Source organism: Lutra lutra, chromosome 18, assembly GCF_902655055.1.
Source record: "Lutra lutra chromosome 18, mLutLut1.2, whole genome shotgun sequence".
Taxonomy (NCBI): domain Eukaryota; kingdom Metazoa; phylum Chordata; class Mammalia; order Carnivora; family Mustelidae; genus Lutra; species Lutra lutra.
The window spans coordinates 35,061,264-35,078,708 of NC_062295.1; the positions used below are offsets into that span (position 1 = coordinate 35,061,264).

General features: G+C 48.2%; 1 long non-coding RNA gene across 1 annotated transcript; it reads right to left on the reverse strand.

Annotated features, from left to right (window-relative positions):
- Nucleotides 1-2,079: 2,079 nt before the first annotated feature.
- Nucleotides 2,080-17,444, reverse strand: LOC125090946 (uncharacterized). The gene is made up of 6 exons (XR_007124526.1): nt 16,856-17,444; nt 12,214-12,358; nt 9,703-9,815; nt 7,980-8,146; nt 5,968-6,545; nt 2,080-3,801 (listed from the first exon to the last, which is right to left on the reverse strand). It is a non-coding gene; the product is annotated as an uncharacterized LOC125090946 (long non-coding RNA).
- Between the last annotated feature and the right edge of the window lies 1 nt (nt 17,445).

Below are 17,445 nucleotides of genomic sequence, written 5' to 3' on the forward strand. Positions count from 1 at the left end.
TGCCTTTGTTTACTAACTCAAACTCCACAGAATCCTTGGCCTCTGGCTCCCTTCTCCTCCAATGATTGGTTCCCCCACCCCCACTGCACCCCAGCAGTGTCCCCTACCTTGGAAATCCATATTCATGAATGAGGGTGTGAGCTTGGGATTTCCCAACATCACTTTGGTGGACATTGCTCACAGACACAAAATGGGTCCTGCCGCATCATTCAGGAGCAAGTTGAATGTGACCGGTTATCCTGGGTTCTGTCTTGAAAGGCCTGGGGGGTAGGGTAGGGACAAAAATGACAGGCGGGGGACACACAAAAGCAGCCCTCTGGTAGGGAGTGATGATAAGCTCACAATGGCAGTGCAGCGAGGCTTGTGCAGTGAGAAGGTTAGAAGTACCCCTGAACCCTGGGTACCCTAAGAGGGCCAGGGCAGAAGTGCCGTTTAGAATACCAGTGGTGGGGTGCCTGGGTGGCTCAGTGGGTAAATCCTCTGCTTTCAGCTCAGGTCATGAGCTCAGGGTCCTGGGATTGCGCCCAGCATCCAGCTCTCTGCTCAGCCGGGAGCCTGCTTCCCCACACTTCTCTCTGCCTACTTGTGATCTCTGTCAAATAAATAAATATTTTTTTAAAAAGTATTTATGGAGCACATACTCTGCCCAGGATGCAACAAAACTGGCAACATCCTGCCTTGTGGAGCTACACTCTAATGGGGTGGAGGCGGTCTCAGAAAGTGGGGAGTGCTACAGGGTGGAAATGAGCAGGGTCAAGGGCATGGGGGTGAGGTGGCCAAGGTGGTGCACTGGTGTGTGATCTCGCATCGGTGTTTGGAGTGGGTGCCTTGAGAAGGTGAGCAGAGCCTGGAGGGAGGTCGGAGTTAGCCGTGAGACCAGAAGGACCAGCTTCTGATTGTGCTCTGAGGGGAAGGAAGATAACAGCATTTGTATGACCTGATGGGAACTATCTGCATAGGAAGAGGGAGGATGTGGGAGAAAGAGGGGAGAAGGGGTCGTGTTGGGATCCCAGGCTCACCCACAGAAACGGGACAAGGTGGAGCATGTGGGTGCCCATGCGGCTGGACAGGGGTGGGGCGGGGGGTTCGGTCTTCTGACTGCTTCTGTTTTCTGTATGACACGGGAAGCAAGGTCAGCAGTGAGACCGAGGCTAGGGGAGCAGTGCTGGGGTTCCAGGAAAGAGGAGGAAGTAGGGGAGTCACTGAGGAGAATGGGCACTTGGCTAGGCTAGAGAGCCAGGCTCTGACCACACGGCAGTGTAAGAGCGGACCGAGGTCAGTGATGCTACGTCAGAGGGGGACCGGGAATCATCTCACCCGTGTTACTAAAAAGAGACAAAGCAAACCAAGACTTAATACCCTGCCACACTGGAGTTTCAGCCCTTCCCAGGAGTGCAGTTTTTCTTTTTTTTAAAGATTTTATTTATTTATTTGACAGATCACAAGCAGGCAGAGAGGCAGGCAGAGAGAGGAGGAAGCAGGCTCCCTGCTGAGCAGAGAGCCCGATGCAGGGCTCGATGCGGGGCTCGATGCGGGGCTCGATCCCAGGACTCTGAGATCATGACCAGAGCCGAAGGCAGCGGCTTAACCCACTGAGCCACCCAGGCGCCCCCCAGAAGTGCAGTTTTAAACCAGTCAATCTGGAATCTCCTGGCCAGCAGCGGTGAGGTGACCCCCGGGACAGAACCCTGCTATCCCCCTAAGAGGAGGCTCTCTCCTTGCCCTGTCCCCTTCTGCCTACGAAAGTGTCTCCCATTTTGTGCAGCTCTCCGGACCGCCTTTCTATCTGCAGGATGGGATGCTGCCCCCTTCACAAGTCACTGACTAAAGTCAATTTGATCTTTAAGCCTACTCAGTCGAGGTTATAAACACCTCAGTTCATCCCTGGGGCCATCCCATGAAGTAGAGCGGCCCGCCCCTCCACTGCTTGACTCAGAGAGGTCCAGTAATTTTTATAAGGTCTCTCAGCCAGGAAAGGTGGATCTTCCGATCCCACATCGGCACTCTTGCTGCTAGCAATCCTTATACACTGCTTCCACGCAAAGTGCACCAAAAAGCCAGCCACTGCTGATTTTTACGAGAAATGCCCTCGGATGGTAGAAGACTTGGAACATATCTTCCTCTGAGCACATTTTTCAGAGAGCTAAAATTCTACACGTTTATCTCATGCGTACATCGATTTTTTTTTTTTTTTTTTTTTTTAGTATTGCCCCATCCATAAAAATGAGTAAATACGATTTTTAACTGCTATGTGTACAGGTCTTAGGAGCACTCTGCAAGGGACCTGGTCAGGCAGTGCACGTGCTGGCCCCTGCCTGGGAGGTGCCACTGTCCTCCAGACCTTGACAGTCACCAAGGACTGTCCTCAGATGTAGCCAGAGGAAACCAAAACAAGAATCATGCCCTTTTTGCAAAATGCTGATTACCCATCAGGTGAGTGTCTTGCACATTCAGGAAATTAGCATCTCACATTGTTGGGATTGTGGTTTAAAAAAAAAAAAAAAGTTGAGAGAGAAAGAAAGAAAAAGTAACAGCAGCAGATATTTCAAAATCCAAGGCGGTAACCAATTACAAGCGCCTGGCTCAGAGAACGCACTCACCAAATATTTGCTAAATGTTTATCTTAGATAAACACTAAGTTTTAAGTTTTATGGGAAGTCTTCTAATTCTACTAGGCAAATATTTCTAAGTATTTCATAAATTAAGTACATACGTTCTATGCACACAGGTGACAATTTTATGCTGGGTCACATGGTAACTCTCATCATAATATATATTACATAATATATATTACTAAATAATATATATTACCATATTTAAATCCAAACAACAGCCTTCATTCTCTAAGAAGTGGTCCTCCCTCCATCAGTCTACCTGGTAGAACACACTCATACAGTGAAACATAGAAAATGTCTCTGTAAGTCAACATTTTCCAGCAATTCTCACAAGAACAGAGAGTAAATTCTGGATAGCAAGTTTCTAGCTAAGTAAGTTTCCAAGCAGCTGTAATCAAACCCCCTGAAAAGCAGCTCCGTATTAATGGATGTAACCGGTGTATCTGGACTAATGGGCAAAAACAGGGAAGTCAAACACATTTGCGGCAACCATGTGCAAAATTAATCTAATGCCTTTTATAGTTAACAGAACATGGTGCTTTTCCAAGACTTCTTGATTGGGGGCCGGGGGGGGCGGTGGGAGAGTCCAAAAAAACTACACCAAATTTGGATGTTGAGGGCGGCACACAGAGGAAGTGGGCTGAGGTTGGGACAATAGCTGGTTGCTGTCCAGATTTCCACAAACAGAACAGCTCTCAGCTGAGCTCATCACTTAACCTTTGTAAGCCAGGCTTCCTTAACAGTAAGACTTCAAGCATCCTCTCAAAACTCTAACAATGTCTCTTCTGTGGGGGCATTTCTACCTTCTCACCTTCCACAATGACGGTATCCCCATTTCTGAATGGAACTTACCGGGAGAAACCCAACCTTTGTCACGCTGTTATGTGTTGGGTACTACGTGGGGATTCAGATCAGGGCCAGGATAGTCAGATTTTATGACCCACAATTTACATATACGGAAAGCACCTATCTCTCCACTAAGTGAGGCCCATTGTGGTTTGGGATAGTGTGTTCTCCCTGTTTCCCCAGGTGCTCAAGAACCACTGACCTTGCCCGAGATCATGCGGCTGGTAAGGATTTAAACCTAGATCCTCCCACCTCCAGAACTGAGCTCTGGCCCACAGGACCACAAAGTGCATTCCTCTTCAGGCTAGAAGTAGGTCTGGATCATTCTAGACAGCCATTCCTGGTTTTAAAAAGCCAAGAGTGCCCAGAGTGTAGGGAAGATGAACATGACTGACGCCCTTCGGGACCTCACTCAGCGGTTTTCGTGATTACTGAGTATCATTCAGCGGGTGGGGGGGAATGTACCTCCAGAACTTTTCTACCCTCTTCCAGAAGTCAGTGGAAGTTACTCAGATGTGCATAGGTATTTCCCTTTGAACTCTGTCACCATTGTTTATGACAGTAAAGAGAAACCAAGTGCTTGTTACCATTTAGCACAGCACCGAATTCAGTGACAACTGGGCCTCTTTGGTTGGGGGAAAGCACATGACCACTCCCAAGCTGAGATGAGAGGTCACCTCCTTAGAGCTGTGAGGGACCTCTGTGAGCTGCCCCAGCTGGTGATTTTTACAGCCTCTTGCAGGGCCTCTAAGAGTTCTGACCTTCCTTCTCTCAGCCTTTATTCTGTTTAACCAGTGACACCCAGAACTTGGTTCTTCTGCAAGCCGCAGAGTGATACAGAAAAGGCTGAGGCTTTGACATGGTTTTGCAGTTTCATGAAGGAGCTCTGTGAAACCAGCCAGCTTGGAGGGCTGAGGGGGCTGAGGTCCCCTAGAAGAGAGGCCACCTCCGCTGCAAGGGCCCTCCCCATCCTCAGTCCCTCTCTCCTGGCCAGCCCACCCCACCCTGTCCAGTGGCCCAGTGGCCCCTACCTGCCGCTTGCACCGTTGTCATGGCTAGCTTCAGGGGGCTGCCCCTGGGCACGGGGAGGGAGCCTGAGGACGGGGCTGGGAACAGCCCCCTTATGCTCCAGCAGAAGACAGGCAGTGGCTGACATGAAGGAGTGATGGAGGAAAAGGCCCCGGGGGAGGAGCCATCGCGGGGCAGGGAGGCCCAGGAGGAACCAGGCAGAGGACAGAACACAGCCTCACAATCCTTCCCTGTTCCAAGATTCTCAGGTTCCGAGCATGGAGTCCCACCACTAGGTACCACCCATAGGACTTTGCCTCTGGCAGTTAAGACAAGCCCACTTAAGATCATTGCCAAGGGCATTCTTGATTAAATCCATGACTTAGGAGAAGTAGGAACTGTAGAGCTATCCAAGTAAAGACAAAATGTAACTGGCACCAAAGACAAAGGCCTATGTCCCATTTTGTCCTGTGTCCCTGTGTCCTGTGCACCTGTCAGTAGGGACAGGTGCAGCAGGGGATTGTAGCCTGCACCATGAGGTGATAACGGCCCCCTGAATTCCAGGAACCAAGCACCCTTCGAAACCATCACTCATTCATTTCTGTGGGTCATTTCCCTGACCTTCCTCAGTCGAGTTCCTTCTGGGGTTCCAAGGTAGACCTAAGATAAAGGAAAACTACTCTACGCCTCCACCAGGAGAAAGCAGGTACCCAGAAGCTGTGCGTAAAGCTGGTGTCAGGATCCAGAAAAGCAAGGGCTGCTGGGAAAGGCCCCACAGGGCCCACTCTGTCCATGGTGGGTCCTGTGTTCACTGGTCACCAGCACTTCAGCCTGAGTACTGTGGGCCGAAGGCTGGAATGGTGTGAAATGTGGACCAGCTCCGCACTGCACACCGCACACCATGCTGCCTGCGAATCCATTTTCAAACCTGAGCTCTTATCTGAGGATCACATCATTACAGTGAACAAAACCAAGTAGTGGAGAACAATCTGTGGTTGGCGGTGCTATCCATAGCACAACCCTTGGCCCTCTTTAGCTTCAGAGAAGCCCCCCACAGTGAAAACACATCCTCCACCCACATGCCTACACACTGGAACCAAGACCTATACAGCCTGTCCTTTTTAAGAAACCCCCTGAATAGCCGGAGATGTAACTGTGAGGTCTTTCTTTTAGAGGTGACAGAGCCTTCTTGCCCATCTCATGGCTACTGGCCCTCGTCACCTGGCCTTCGTTACCTCCAGGCCTCCAGGGGGGGTCCCAGCCTCTAGTCCCTCGGGGCACCCCTCCCACCAAGCCTGGGAACAATCACCCTTCAGAGCCACCCGCACTCAACCACGCCAAACAGCTCTCCTTGCTTAAACCCGGCAACAGTTCCCCAGTGCCTGCAGCACAAAACCCCAGCACTACGGTGTATCGTCCAAGAGCTATGGCGCCGTGAGCAGCACGCTCTACATGGCTTAGTCCTTCCCTCCTCCTCAGGGCTTCCCACGTCACTCACTTGGCATGTTTTCCTCGGACCTGAGTTGATTGGTCCTGCTCCCCACGCAGAGAGTCCGAGAGGTAGGGCGGCCACCCTGCGGGTTTCTGATTAAGCACAGGGGCTCCAGGAGATCAAGCTGTCCAGATTCCAGGCCTCCATTTCCTTGACCTACTGACTTGGAGCCCACCTAGGCTTCAGTTTCCTTACCTGCCAAATGGGGTAAGAATTGTAGCAACCACTTCGGATTTTTGTGAGGTGAATGCCTTTGTGTGGGGGTTGGGGGGCACGGAGTGTCACGCAGTGGTGCATGGTCTCTGTCTCCGAACACTGGGTGCTGCCCGGAATCTTGTACAGGAATCTGCATGTCAAACACCGACATCAGGTAAAGAAGGACAGTCCCTCTGCACCCACACGTATCACAGTAAAGTTTGGAGCAGATCTCTTCATCCTTTCCCAGGGGTCCCATGCATATGTGATTTCCCAGAGCGGACTTCTCCCCTTGTGGACAGTCTACGTTTTGTTGTACAATTTGCTTTTTCTTCTCACTTGAAGATCTTTGCACCTCCATGGAGATGCCCAGGCCCTTTGTCCTCTTACTACAATAGAAGAGATGTCCCTGTTCGTTGGAAGGCCAGGCCCCCACTGAGATTCCGGAATCCAGATTCTTCCCGAGCTGACTAGGTTCCTAACTGTCCCAGAGCATCAAGCATGAAGAGGACACCCACATTCCCTGTACTTTTTTAATGCTCAGTGTAAGCTCTTATGAACCAAATTGTACAAATCTTTCTTTTTACATCTAAAACCCAACTAAAGTAATTGTCTCCAACAACTTAACCTGTAGTTATAAATATGGCATGGTTAACTACTGCACACACCACAGACAGCACAGAAGGCATAGACTAATTTCCTAGGCTAAATATCAACATCTTCAAAATTTCTTTTACTTTTTAAAAAACCTATCATTCTAGGATTATAGCTATATTTATTTTTATATTTTTCCAGGGCTAAAGGCCCCAAACAAAAAGAATACCATCTCTAAGCAGCTGAATTAAAGCATTTTGGTTACAGATGGATTCTTGGCAAGGGCTGGATCTAGGCCATCAGACTAAAGTTGCTTTTTAGAAATGCCATTTCCTGCATTGGTCAGATCTAGAAAACCCACACCTTTCACACAGGTTTTAGTTCTTTGCAACCTTATGTCTCCCCTAAAATTATGTTGTTTTTTTAAGATTTTAAGTAATCTCTATACCCAATGTGGGGCTCAAACTTACAACCCTGAGATCAAGAGTCACATGCTCGGGGCAACTGGGTGGCACCGTCGGTTAAGGATCTGACTCCTGATTTCAGCTCAGGTTATGATCTCTGGGTTATGGGACTGGACCCCGCATCGGGCTCTGAGCTCAGTGGGGAGTCTGCTTGGGATTCTCTCCTTCTCCCTCTGCCGCTCTTGACCTAGCTCCCTACTCCCCTTACCCCTCAAGTCACCTCCCACCCCACACGCACATGCACTTTCTCTCTAAAACAGTCGCATGCTTTACTGACTGAGTCAGCCACGCACCCCTAAAATGATACATTTTTAAAGTCTTGCTGGATGGTATTCCAAAACCCACCTCTGGGTTTTTATGATTGATTAACCTAGTCCTGTCATTACAAAATAGTGACTTCATCTGTCAGCATTACTAAACATTTATGTTTGCCTTATTAGCATTGTTTTAAGTGTTTTTTTTAAAGATTTTATTTATTTGAGAGAGTGAACGAGAGCAAGAGAGCATAAGCAGGGGGAGGGGCAGAGGGAGAGGGAGAAGCAGGCTCCCTGCTGAGCAGGGAGCAGGACACGGGGCTTAGTCCTGGGATCATGACCTGAGCTGAAGGCAGACACTTAACCAGTGAAGCCACTCACACGCCCTGCCTTATTTGCATTGCACAAAAATTAGAAAGGCCTCTAGAAATTTTATCATCCAGAAATGAAGGATTGAATCTTCATGGTGCTGTCTTCCTTTGACACTTGGGTGACTGACGTTATTACCTACCTGGGAACGCGCGGTGAAGCCTGCTCATTACCGGGCTTTTGTGTGTGAGCACTGGGGCAGGCACCTGCCCGTTCTCAGGAATAATCACCAGCACTGACTGTTCCTGCTTTTTCTGGGGCCACTGGCTTTGTTCCTTGGTCCCTTGGATTTAGCTGTTTCTACTTACACTGACAAAAAAAAGTACAAAGCACTGCTTTATCATTGGGGGAAATCAACACACACACACATATATTTCTTTCTTTTTTTTTCTCCACACATATATTTCTAAGTGTGTATACCTACGTTAGAAATCTCTTACTGTATTCATTTTCTAAGCTACATAACAAAGTACCCCATATTTAGCAACTTAAAACAATGTCCATTTCTCATCTCACAGTGTCTGTTGGTCAGGAGTCTGGGCACAGCCTTGCTAGGTCTTCTGCTCAGGGTCTCTCAAGCCTGCAACCAACATGTCGTCAGGCTATGTCTCCACTTGGAAGTGTGAGTGGGGAAGAATTCACTGCCAGGCTCATTTGACTGTTGGCTGGATTCGTTTCCTTGCAGTTGACTGCTGAGGGCCCCAGCTTCTTACCGGTTGTTGGTCGCCCTCTGATTCTAAAGGCTGCCTGAGTTCCCCCGCCACGCGGCCCTCCCCAGAGGCCGTTTACAACATGGCTGTTTCTGCAAGGCCAGCAGAGACAGTGTCTAGCCTCAGGAAAGCCCAAGTCCTGCCTAAAAGGGCCTTTATCTAATTAAGCCAAGCTTACCCAGGATCATCTCCCTTCTAATTAACTCAAAATCTACCGATTTGGGACCTTCATTACATCTGCCAAATCCCTGCATCTCTGCAGGATTCTACTAGCTAGAGGAAAGCCACAGGCCAGCCTGCATCAAAGGAAGGGACGACAGAGGGGGCAGAGATCATGGGGACACTCTGGGGTCTGTGTCCACGCCTACTTAGTGAAAGCAGTGACGTTAAACAATCTCTTACAGCTACGCTTGTGCACACTTGGGAACGTGTCCCTTGGGCTTCGTTACGAATGCACGGCTCTGCCCTAACCCCAGCCGCCCTCTCCCTCCAGGCTCTCTGAGCTCACTGTTACTCAGTCTCATGTCTCCCCAGCTCCAGCCACCCTGCCTCCCTGCTGGTCCTGGGCTGTTGCACTTGACATTCCCACTATGCACTGCACTCGTGTCCTCACTCCTTTATTCAGGCCCCTGCTAAGATGTAGGTCCATCAGAGAAATCCTAAAACTGTGCAGGGGCAGATTAGTGATGAAGAACACAGGCTCTGAGGCCACACGCCTGAAGGCTGAATCCCAGCTGCCTCTGGGCAGGGTGACCTCCCCACGTCCCAGAGTCATTCTTGGTCAAGTTAAGGACAACAGTCTGGGCCCTTAGAAAGGCCTGGCTCATATACCTAATTGTCCACCTCCCTCCTTTCCACCTGGGCTGAGAGTAGACTCCTGTGTAGTTTCAGGGCCGGCCGGCCTGCCTTCTTGGCTGTCCAGACACCCTGGTCAGGGATCCCACCATGCTCCCTTCCCTGGTCCTTTTTGGTTTCTGGAGAAATTTCCTTTATAAACTTCTTTCAATTTCATTTCTTTTGGAGCAGGAGATGTATTGGCTGCCTATGGAGGCCTCCCCATATCTAAATCAAATTCATTCTCGCTCCTATTTCTCCAAATCACTTCCACGACCTGTCCCACCTCCCACCACTCTCCAGTATTTACTAAGTACTTACAATGCCTAAAGAACTATACCAGGTAGTGAAGTAGCTTGTCAAACCACCCCGAAGTTCACGTTCCTAAAGCTTCCTTTGATGATCTTCATCATTTAGGGATATAGTGACAATAACTGCAAAATACAAATTGGGATAAGATCACAGAGCACTTCACCCTTAAAACACACACTTGGAAATACAATGGGGGACTAGAAAGAGGAATTCAGGAATTCTATAATAAGACCTAATGTTAAGGGCAGTAGTAATATACACCTGACTTTTTTTTTTTTTTTTACATTAATGGATTGATTTTAGAGATAGCATGAGTAGGGGAAGAAGCAGAGGGAGAGGTCCAAGAAGACTTCATGCTTAGTGCAGAGCCCAATATGGGGCTTGATCCCATGAACTTGTGATCATAACCTGAGCAGAAACCAAGAGCCAGACGCTCAACCAGCTGAGTCAAGCAGATGCCCCCAGCTGTTTTAAGAGATTAGACTACAGGCTCTTTCGAGCAGGAGCCTGGAGTATTTAATTTTGTACCTGCACCCACATTGTCCTTGGCCTGCTGTCGACTGGCTTGAAAGTAACTCAAGAGCTGCTGTTGGGACTGATTCTTGTGTGAGTGACCTCACCAGGTTCCCGCCTGCAGCCCTAGCGACTGCACATATGACACCAGCAACTACACGAGGGGGTGAGGACACCACCACTGGTGACTGGGGTTTGCTACCCATCTCACCCCCAGGTCCAAAGCAACTCAGAAGGAATAGTGGAAATTGGGTGTTGTCCAGGGCACCGGTCCCAGCCCTGCCACTGCCTGGCTCTACAGGGAAAATGGATATGACCATTTCTAACCATTCAGTGTGTGAACTACCTTCTGTTGCCTAGAAGATCTGGGAATCTTGGTAGGGCCCCTAAAAGGTGAGATCCTTGCTCCCTCAAACCCCAAGTCCCTCAGACATAGGCAAAGCAGTTGATGTTGGCCAACTGGATACCTTTTTAAAAATAAAAATGAAATGGATGTCAATTTGTAGCATTTATTAACTTGGTTTTATATATATATTTCAAATCAGAGATACACGTATAAAATGTTTAGAAAATGTTTTTTCACTCTTACTTTTCTGGAAATGCTTCAAACATCTCTTCATGTCACTGTCACCATGGTGTCACTATCATGCCAGCATTCTCTCTGTGCCCTCAGATTTCTATCATTTTATCTTTTCTCTGGGTTGTTTGAGTTACAAAATTCTTGAAAATCCTGTGTGATGCTGTCACTGGCAAGTTAATCTCATTCATGTAAAACTAGGACTGTTGCTTTTACCATGTGTCCTTTGGAAAAAAAAACTTTTAATTTAATTAATTATTTTAAATGCTCAGGGTTTTCTGAGAGAGAGAGAGAGAGAACATGAGAGGGGCAGAGAAGCAAAGTGAGAAGGAGAAGCAGACTCCCCACTGAGCAGGGAGGCGGATGTGGGGCTCAATCCCAGGACCCTGGGGCCACAACCCAGGCTGAAGGCAGACGCTTAAGCAACTGAGCCATCCAGGCACCCCAAAACTAAACCTTTTTAAATTATAAAATATAATAGAAAAGACTGAGACATAAATATTGTGAATTATCATAAAGCAGAACTTATATAATCACTGCCCAGGTTAAGAACTAAAATACTGGCAGCAATCCCAAAGCCTCAGTATGTCCCTTTGGTCCTCCAAAGGCATCACATCCTAGTTTTTATGGTAATGTTATAGTAACCATTTACTTATCTTTATATTTTTACCATAAACATATGTCGGCAAACATAATTCTTGCCTATTTTTGAACTTTGCATATAAAAGGGGCCATATGTACTCCTTTAGCTTTTTTTTTTACTCACCATATGTTCTAGGTTCATCCATGTTATTGCATCTAGTTGTACTTCATTTTTGTTTACCAATAATATTTCCTGTATGACTATATCACATTTATTCATACATTCCACTACCGACGGACACTTGGAGCTATTAGAAACTGCTGCTAAGAACGTTCTCACATGTGCTCCTGGTGTTTGTATTAGTAAAGGCACTGCTGGCCACGGGGAAGGCCTATCTTCAGCTTCACTAGATAGTATCAGACTGAATTCCCCAGTGAGAGCACCCATTTGTACTTTTACTTGGCCTATGCGGTAGGCAACTCCTTGTGGCTTTAACTTATATTCTGCTTACTGGTGAGGTTGAGCACTTTTTCCTGTTTATTAGCCACCTGTATTTCCTCTTTCTTCTTATGTGCCGTTCAGGTCCTTCACCTTTTTCACAATTTAAATGTTTGTCTTTTTCTTACTGATTGGCAGGAGTTCTTTCTATGTTCTGGATCCTAGCCCTTTGTTGATTATGCGTGTTGCAAATATCTTCTGCTCTGTGGCTTGCCTTTTTACCCTTTTAATGGTGTCTTGATAAAGAGAAGTTTTTGATTTTAGAGTAGTTGAATGTATCCATCTCTTCCATTACAGTTGGTGCTTTATACATCTTTTTTTTTTTTTTTTAGTAGAAATCCTTCCTTACCTCAAGATCTGTGAGATATTTTTATTAGGGGGCACTGGGTGGCTCAGTTGGTTAAGTGTCTGACTCTTGATCTTGGCCCAGGTCTTCATCTCATTGTTGTGGGTTCGAGTCCCATGTTGGGCTCCATGCCAGCTGTGGAGCCTACCTTAAAAAGAAAAAATTTTTAAAAAATTAAGTTTTTTCTTGTATTATCTTCAAGAAGTTTTGTTCCTTACATTTTAAATCTATAATTAGAGTAGCCATATATCTAGCTTTGTAACTCCTGTCCTGGCATCTCCTCTAGTTGGCATCTCTTCTAGTTAGCATCTCCTTTCACTCTTTTGAAGTGTCTAAAAATTTCCTTAAGCGTTTCTTCTTGGAACAAGTTAGCAGCAGTGAATTCTAATTCTAGCTACAAGAGATTACTGGTTCTTGGACAGGTATGGAGAAGCAGATCAGAATGCCTCAAAAGAGCCAGCTTGGGTCTGGCTTTCATCCCTAGTGGTTGGGTGGCACCTATCCATGATGCACTGCCTGCCTGGAAGAGATGTGGTAAGCCCAGCAGAGCTGAAGCCAGGAACTTCTTTATCAGCCACCACCCAGGGCCAATCCTACCTGTGTGGCAACCATCAGTGGAGCTCCATTTCTGTGCTGGAAAGAGAGCTGATGGGGTTTGAGATAGGAAACCTCACTCCAGAGTTGGTTAATAATAAATTTCCCTTGTGTAAATGATTATAAAATGCAATGAAAGACATTTTAAGTACAAGTGGCTTGTTTGACAAAGTATATTTCTGGAATCAAATATACAATATGTTTCTTTTACATACAACATAGACTACGGTTTGGCTTTGCACATTCTGTGTGAGTCTGCTGCCCTTAGAAGTGTCTGGGGTGTTTGGCTGACTCAGTTAGTACAGAGGGTGGATCTTGATCTCCGGGTTGTAAGTTCAAGCCCCACACTGAATGTAAAGTTACTTAAAAATTAAAAAAGAAAGAAAGAAAGAAAGAAAGAAAGAAAATAGTTGTTCCAACTACTGTCAGCCAGTAGTCGTCATGGGGTCTGGTGCAGAGTGATACGTACAGGAAGTGCAAAGGAAGTATTGTATGAGAAGCTTCTGACCCAAGAGATAAACAGATCTGTACACTTGCTGGTACATAAATATTAAGGACTTAAAGGCATGAGTGCCAGCTTTACGTTGTTTCCTGGAGAAGAGTTCATGTGAAGCAAATTAACCTGAGTTTTCTTTGTCTACTCCTGACCCATGTACTTTATCACTGACCTTATCAGTTTATCCTCCTTAACCTCAAATGAACCACCTTTATACACACAGTTCAAATACAACCCTACAGGTTATAGTCTTTCCTGGCTTCTAATGTAGTTCTCTACCCACCATTGGACCTTTTCAGCTCCAGTGGAAAAGGTCTCTTGGCTGATTTGAATCCCCAGCAGCACTAGGACTAACCTAATGTAAGCACTCCAAAGATGGCTGTTGAACAAACGCTTGACTTGGCCATGTCTGTGTGAATTTGTAAAACCAGGCAGAGATGAGACAACTGGGATGGTTTCTAACCCCTGGCTTCCAGGTTTAGCTCATTGTTTGTTTGAGTTTTAGATTTTAGGTATTGTAGGTTTCCTCTTAGAAATGAAAACAACACTTCTTCACTTTAAGGCCCTGTTGCCTATGTGAATCAGGACATACATATACGTGAACTTTCAGTTGTCCTTTTCAATAGTTGGTTTCTTCTGCCAGAGATGGTGGAAATATCACATTTTTAACTGCTTCATCTAGCATCTGAGTAACTGTACAGTGTGGATTATCAGGAGTGAGTCACTATTGACTGAGCAGTGAGAAGGCGTATGTAGCTGAAGTCCAGGAACAAGGCTGTTTGGGGTCCCGCCTTACCAGGTTCTCGCCAAACATTTGACTCATCAGCTTTACATAAGGGTGGAATGACTGTAAACAGAATTAAAGTGAAAGTATCATGAACCACTTGTGATAAAGAACTTACTCCTAGCAAATGAATTTCCATAGAGAAAGGAAAAATCCAACAGTAGTCAGCAAAAAGAAATCCCGTTAGAAAGACCTTAGAACAACCTTACTACATCCATTTAACACATGTGGAGCCTACTGGAAGCCATGTTAAGAAAGGGCCAAGGCAGCCATGCTTGTTGGTGGTGGAAGTGGGGGATGAAATGGACAGAGAGTGATGTGTATGGGTCAGTTCTGCTAATCTCTGCTGTATTTTGCTCAGGCTCTTCCAACATTTTTCAGTGCATGGCTTACCCAGTATCTGGGGGCCTGCAGGAGGGATATTCATTCCTTTAATAAAACTCAAATACCTATTATGTTAGGCAATCACTAAGCCTCGGAAATTCAATAGGAGTAAGAAAGTCACTCCCTGGGGCACCTGGATGGCTCATCTGGTTAAGCGTCTGCCTCTGGCTCAGGTCATGATCCTGGGGTCCTGGGACTGAGCCCCATATCGGGCTCCCTGCTCAGCAGAAAGTCTGCTTTTTCCTCTGCCTCTCTCCCTGGCTTGTGCTCTCTCATTCTCTTTCTTTCAAATAAATAAATAAAATCTTTTAAAAAATCATTAAGTCACTCCCTCAAATATACTGCAGTGTGGTCAGGGATACAGATAGAAAAACAACTGTAAGACAGTATGTGGGGGGCTAGAATCAAGAACATATAAAACATGAGGACAAAATAACCCACATCTGCTTTCCTTTGGGTTTAGTAAGAGCTGACCTTTGATCTGAGACTTAAGGCTGAATGAGAACGGACAGTGGAAGGAGGATGGTAGGGCATGTGGGACAGGAGGGGCTGTGTAGAAGAAGTTTATGGGTCTGATGGGGCCGGGAGCACAGCAGCAAGTTCTGCCAAGGCTGGAGCTTAAAGGTTCACAGAAGCTGCCACAGAATTGAGGCTAACGTGGAAGGCAGACATGGTGAGGAAGAGCCAGCCAGTTGGAAAGCCTGAGCTCTCTCCTGTAGCGGACAGGCAAGTGTTGGGGAAATCCAGACCGCCCGGCCTGTCACCTTCCCAGCTATTCCTCCCTGACCCAAGTATGAGAGATGGATACAGTAAAGTCCATCATCCTGAAAGCAGACCTCTATCAACCACCTGGAATGCTGCTGAACCCACTACTGCTTCTAAAACTCTTAAGACTTGATGCAAATGGCCAAGTGCCTTGTATCCAAATATGCAGAGACTATAGTAACAATACTAGTAATATGTGAGTGCTTGTAAGCGCCTTTCGTATGCTTTCTCACTTCGTCCTCCCTCCAACCCAAAGACAAAGGTGGTGTTGTTTCCATTTTACTGACGAGGACACAGGCTCGGAGGTGAGTGACTTGTATAGTAAGTGATGGAGTGGGGATGTGAACCTACTGTGTCTGGCCCAGAAGAGAAGTGGCAAGGAGGATAGACGAGAAACAAGAAACAAAGATTAAAACAAAAGTGCAGAAATGGGAACAAGCTATGGTGAGGGCATAAAAATGCAGGCCTCCTGACAACTGAAGAGAGTTGTCAGCTCTGCAAAGACTGAAAGGACTGGGGTTGGGGGTGGTGGCAGAGGGAGGACTGTGGGTCCCCAGAAGTTCCACTGCGTCAGACTCTGAGTCTGACAGGGAAACTGGTATTAAATTCCATCACAGAACAGGAGCTCTGCAAGGACCACAGAGCACTTCTAACTCAACACTTCTTTTAACGTGGACGCTGAGGCCAGATAGGAGAAATGGCTACAAACTGTCACCGACAGAACAATGTACAGGTCCCTCTACCTCCAGACTAATGCTTCTGCTGTCTGGCAGCCACTTGTCCTCCTGCTAATAAATATACCCTAATTTTCCTCTGGGGAACCAGCCCCCTTGTCTCACTGAACCATCCTGCCGTGGGTCTTAGTCAGCTGGGGCTGCTCTAACAAAAACCTCACAGACTGGGGCGCTGAGACCACAAACACGGATCCCTCGAAGTTCTGGAAGCTGGAAGCCCAAGATCCAGGCACCATCAGGTCTGGCGTCTGGTGACAACCTGCTCCTGGTTGGTGGACAGCCACCCTCTCACTGTATCCTCATAAGGGGAGGGGGCATGGGCCTTTCTGTGTCTCTTCTCATAAGGGTGCTACCTTCTTAGGACGGACCCCCCCCATGACCCAATGACCACCCCCTCCCAAGGCCTCTTCACCAAACAGCATCCCACTGAGGATGAAGGTTTCCATGCATGAATGTCAGGGGGACACACACAGCGCATTGACAACCCACATCTCCAGACTAAGCCAGTCCACAAAAGCTACACTGAAGGCTACACACAAGACCACAAAACCATCCCGATGACTCAGAGGCTTTTCTGCCTCCTACCCCCGCCCCACCCCCGCCCCGCCCCCGCCCCGTGGAGCAGGCCCATGGGGAGCTTCTGCGTCTGGTCTGCATCCTCAGAAAGGAGCAAGAGCGAGAACCAGAGCGGGAGGAAGGGGAACTAGGTCCAAGCCACATTGTTTCGGCCTCTAAGTCCGGCTGCACCTGGCCTGCCATCAGCCTCGTGTCCAGTTTGGTTTTTCCTCTCCTTCCTAACTGCGGGCGGGGGGGAGCAGGGGGGGGTGGCCCCCCGGGGTGCCGGGCCTGAGGGACGGAATGAGCGCCAGCAGGCAGCAGAGCACTCACATCTGGGCTCGCACTGGGTCCGAGGCCGGCCACCTCCCGTCAGGAGTCCTGTCCCCGGCACCAGCGGCGTCTGTTACCGCCACACCATGCCGTCCTCGAAGAAGCACAAGTTTGGAAGATTAAAGCTTTCGGTCTGTGCGCTCGAGGGCGACACGTCCGTTAGAAGGGGAACCACCTAGACACCTGTCCACCTGCGCCCGCCGGCTCGCCTCCTCCCGCCTCCGGTCGCCATAGAGCCGCCCCCCGGGGCCCCTCCCGGCCGCCCTCTCCTCGCCTTACGTTCTGAGAACCCAAGGCTGGCGGGCGGGTCCTGAAGGGCCAACGGGCCGGGTTCTGAGGTACAACCGCCCGGTCCTGAAGGGACGACGGGCCGGGTTCTGAGGTACGACGGCCGGTCCTGAAGGGACGACGGGCCGGGTTCTAGGGGGCGGCAGGGGGTCTCTGGGAGGTTCTGGAGGTGTCGGTGGTCTGCAAGACCGCTTGGCTGTCCGCAGCGTGCACAAATCACACCGCACCAGCCGGCCGCAGCGCCTACTCCACGGCGCCCCCGGAAGTGGGTGGGCGCGCGACCCCCGGCGGGCCCGTGATGC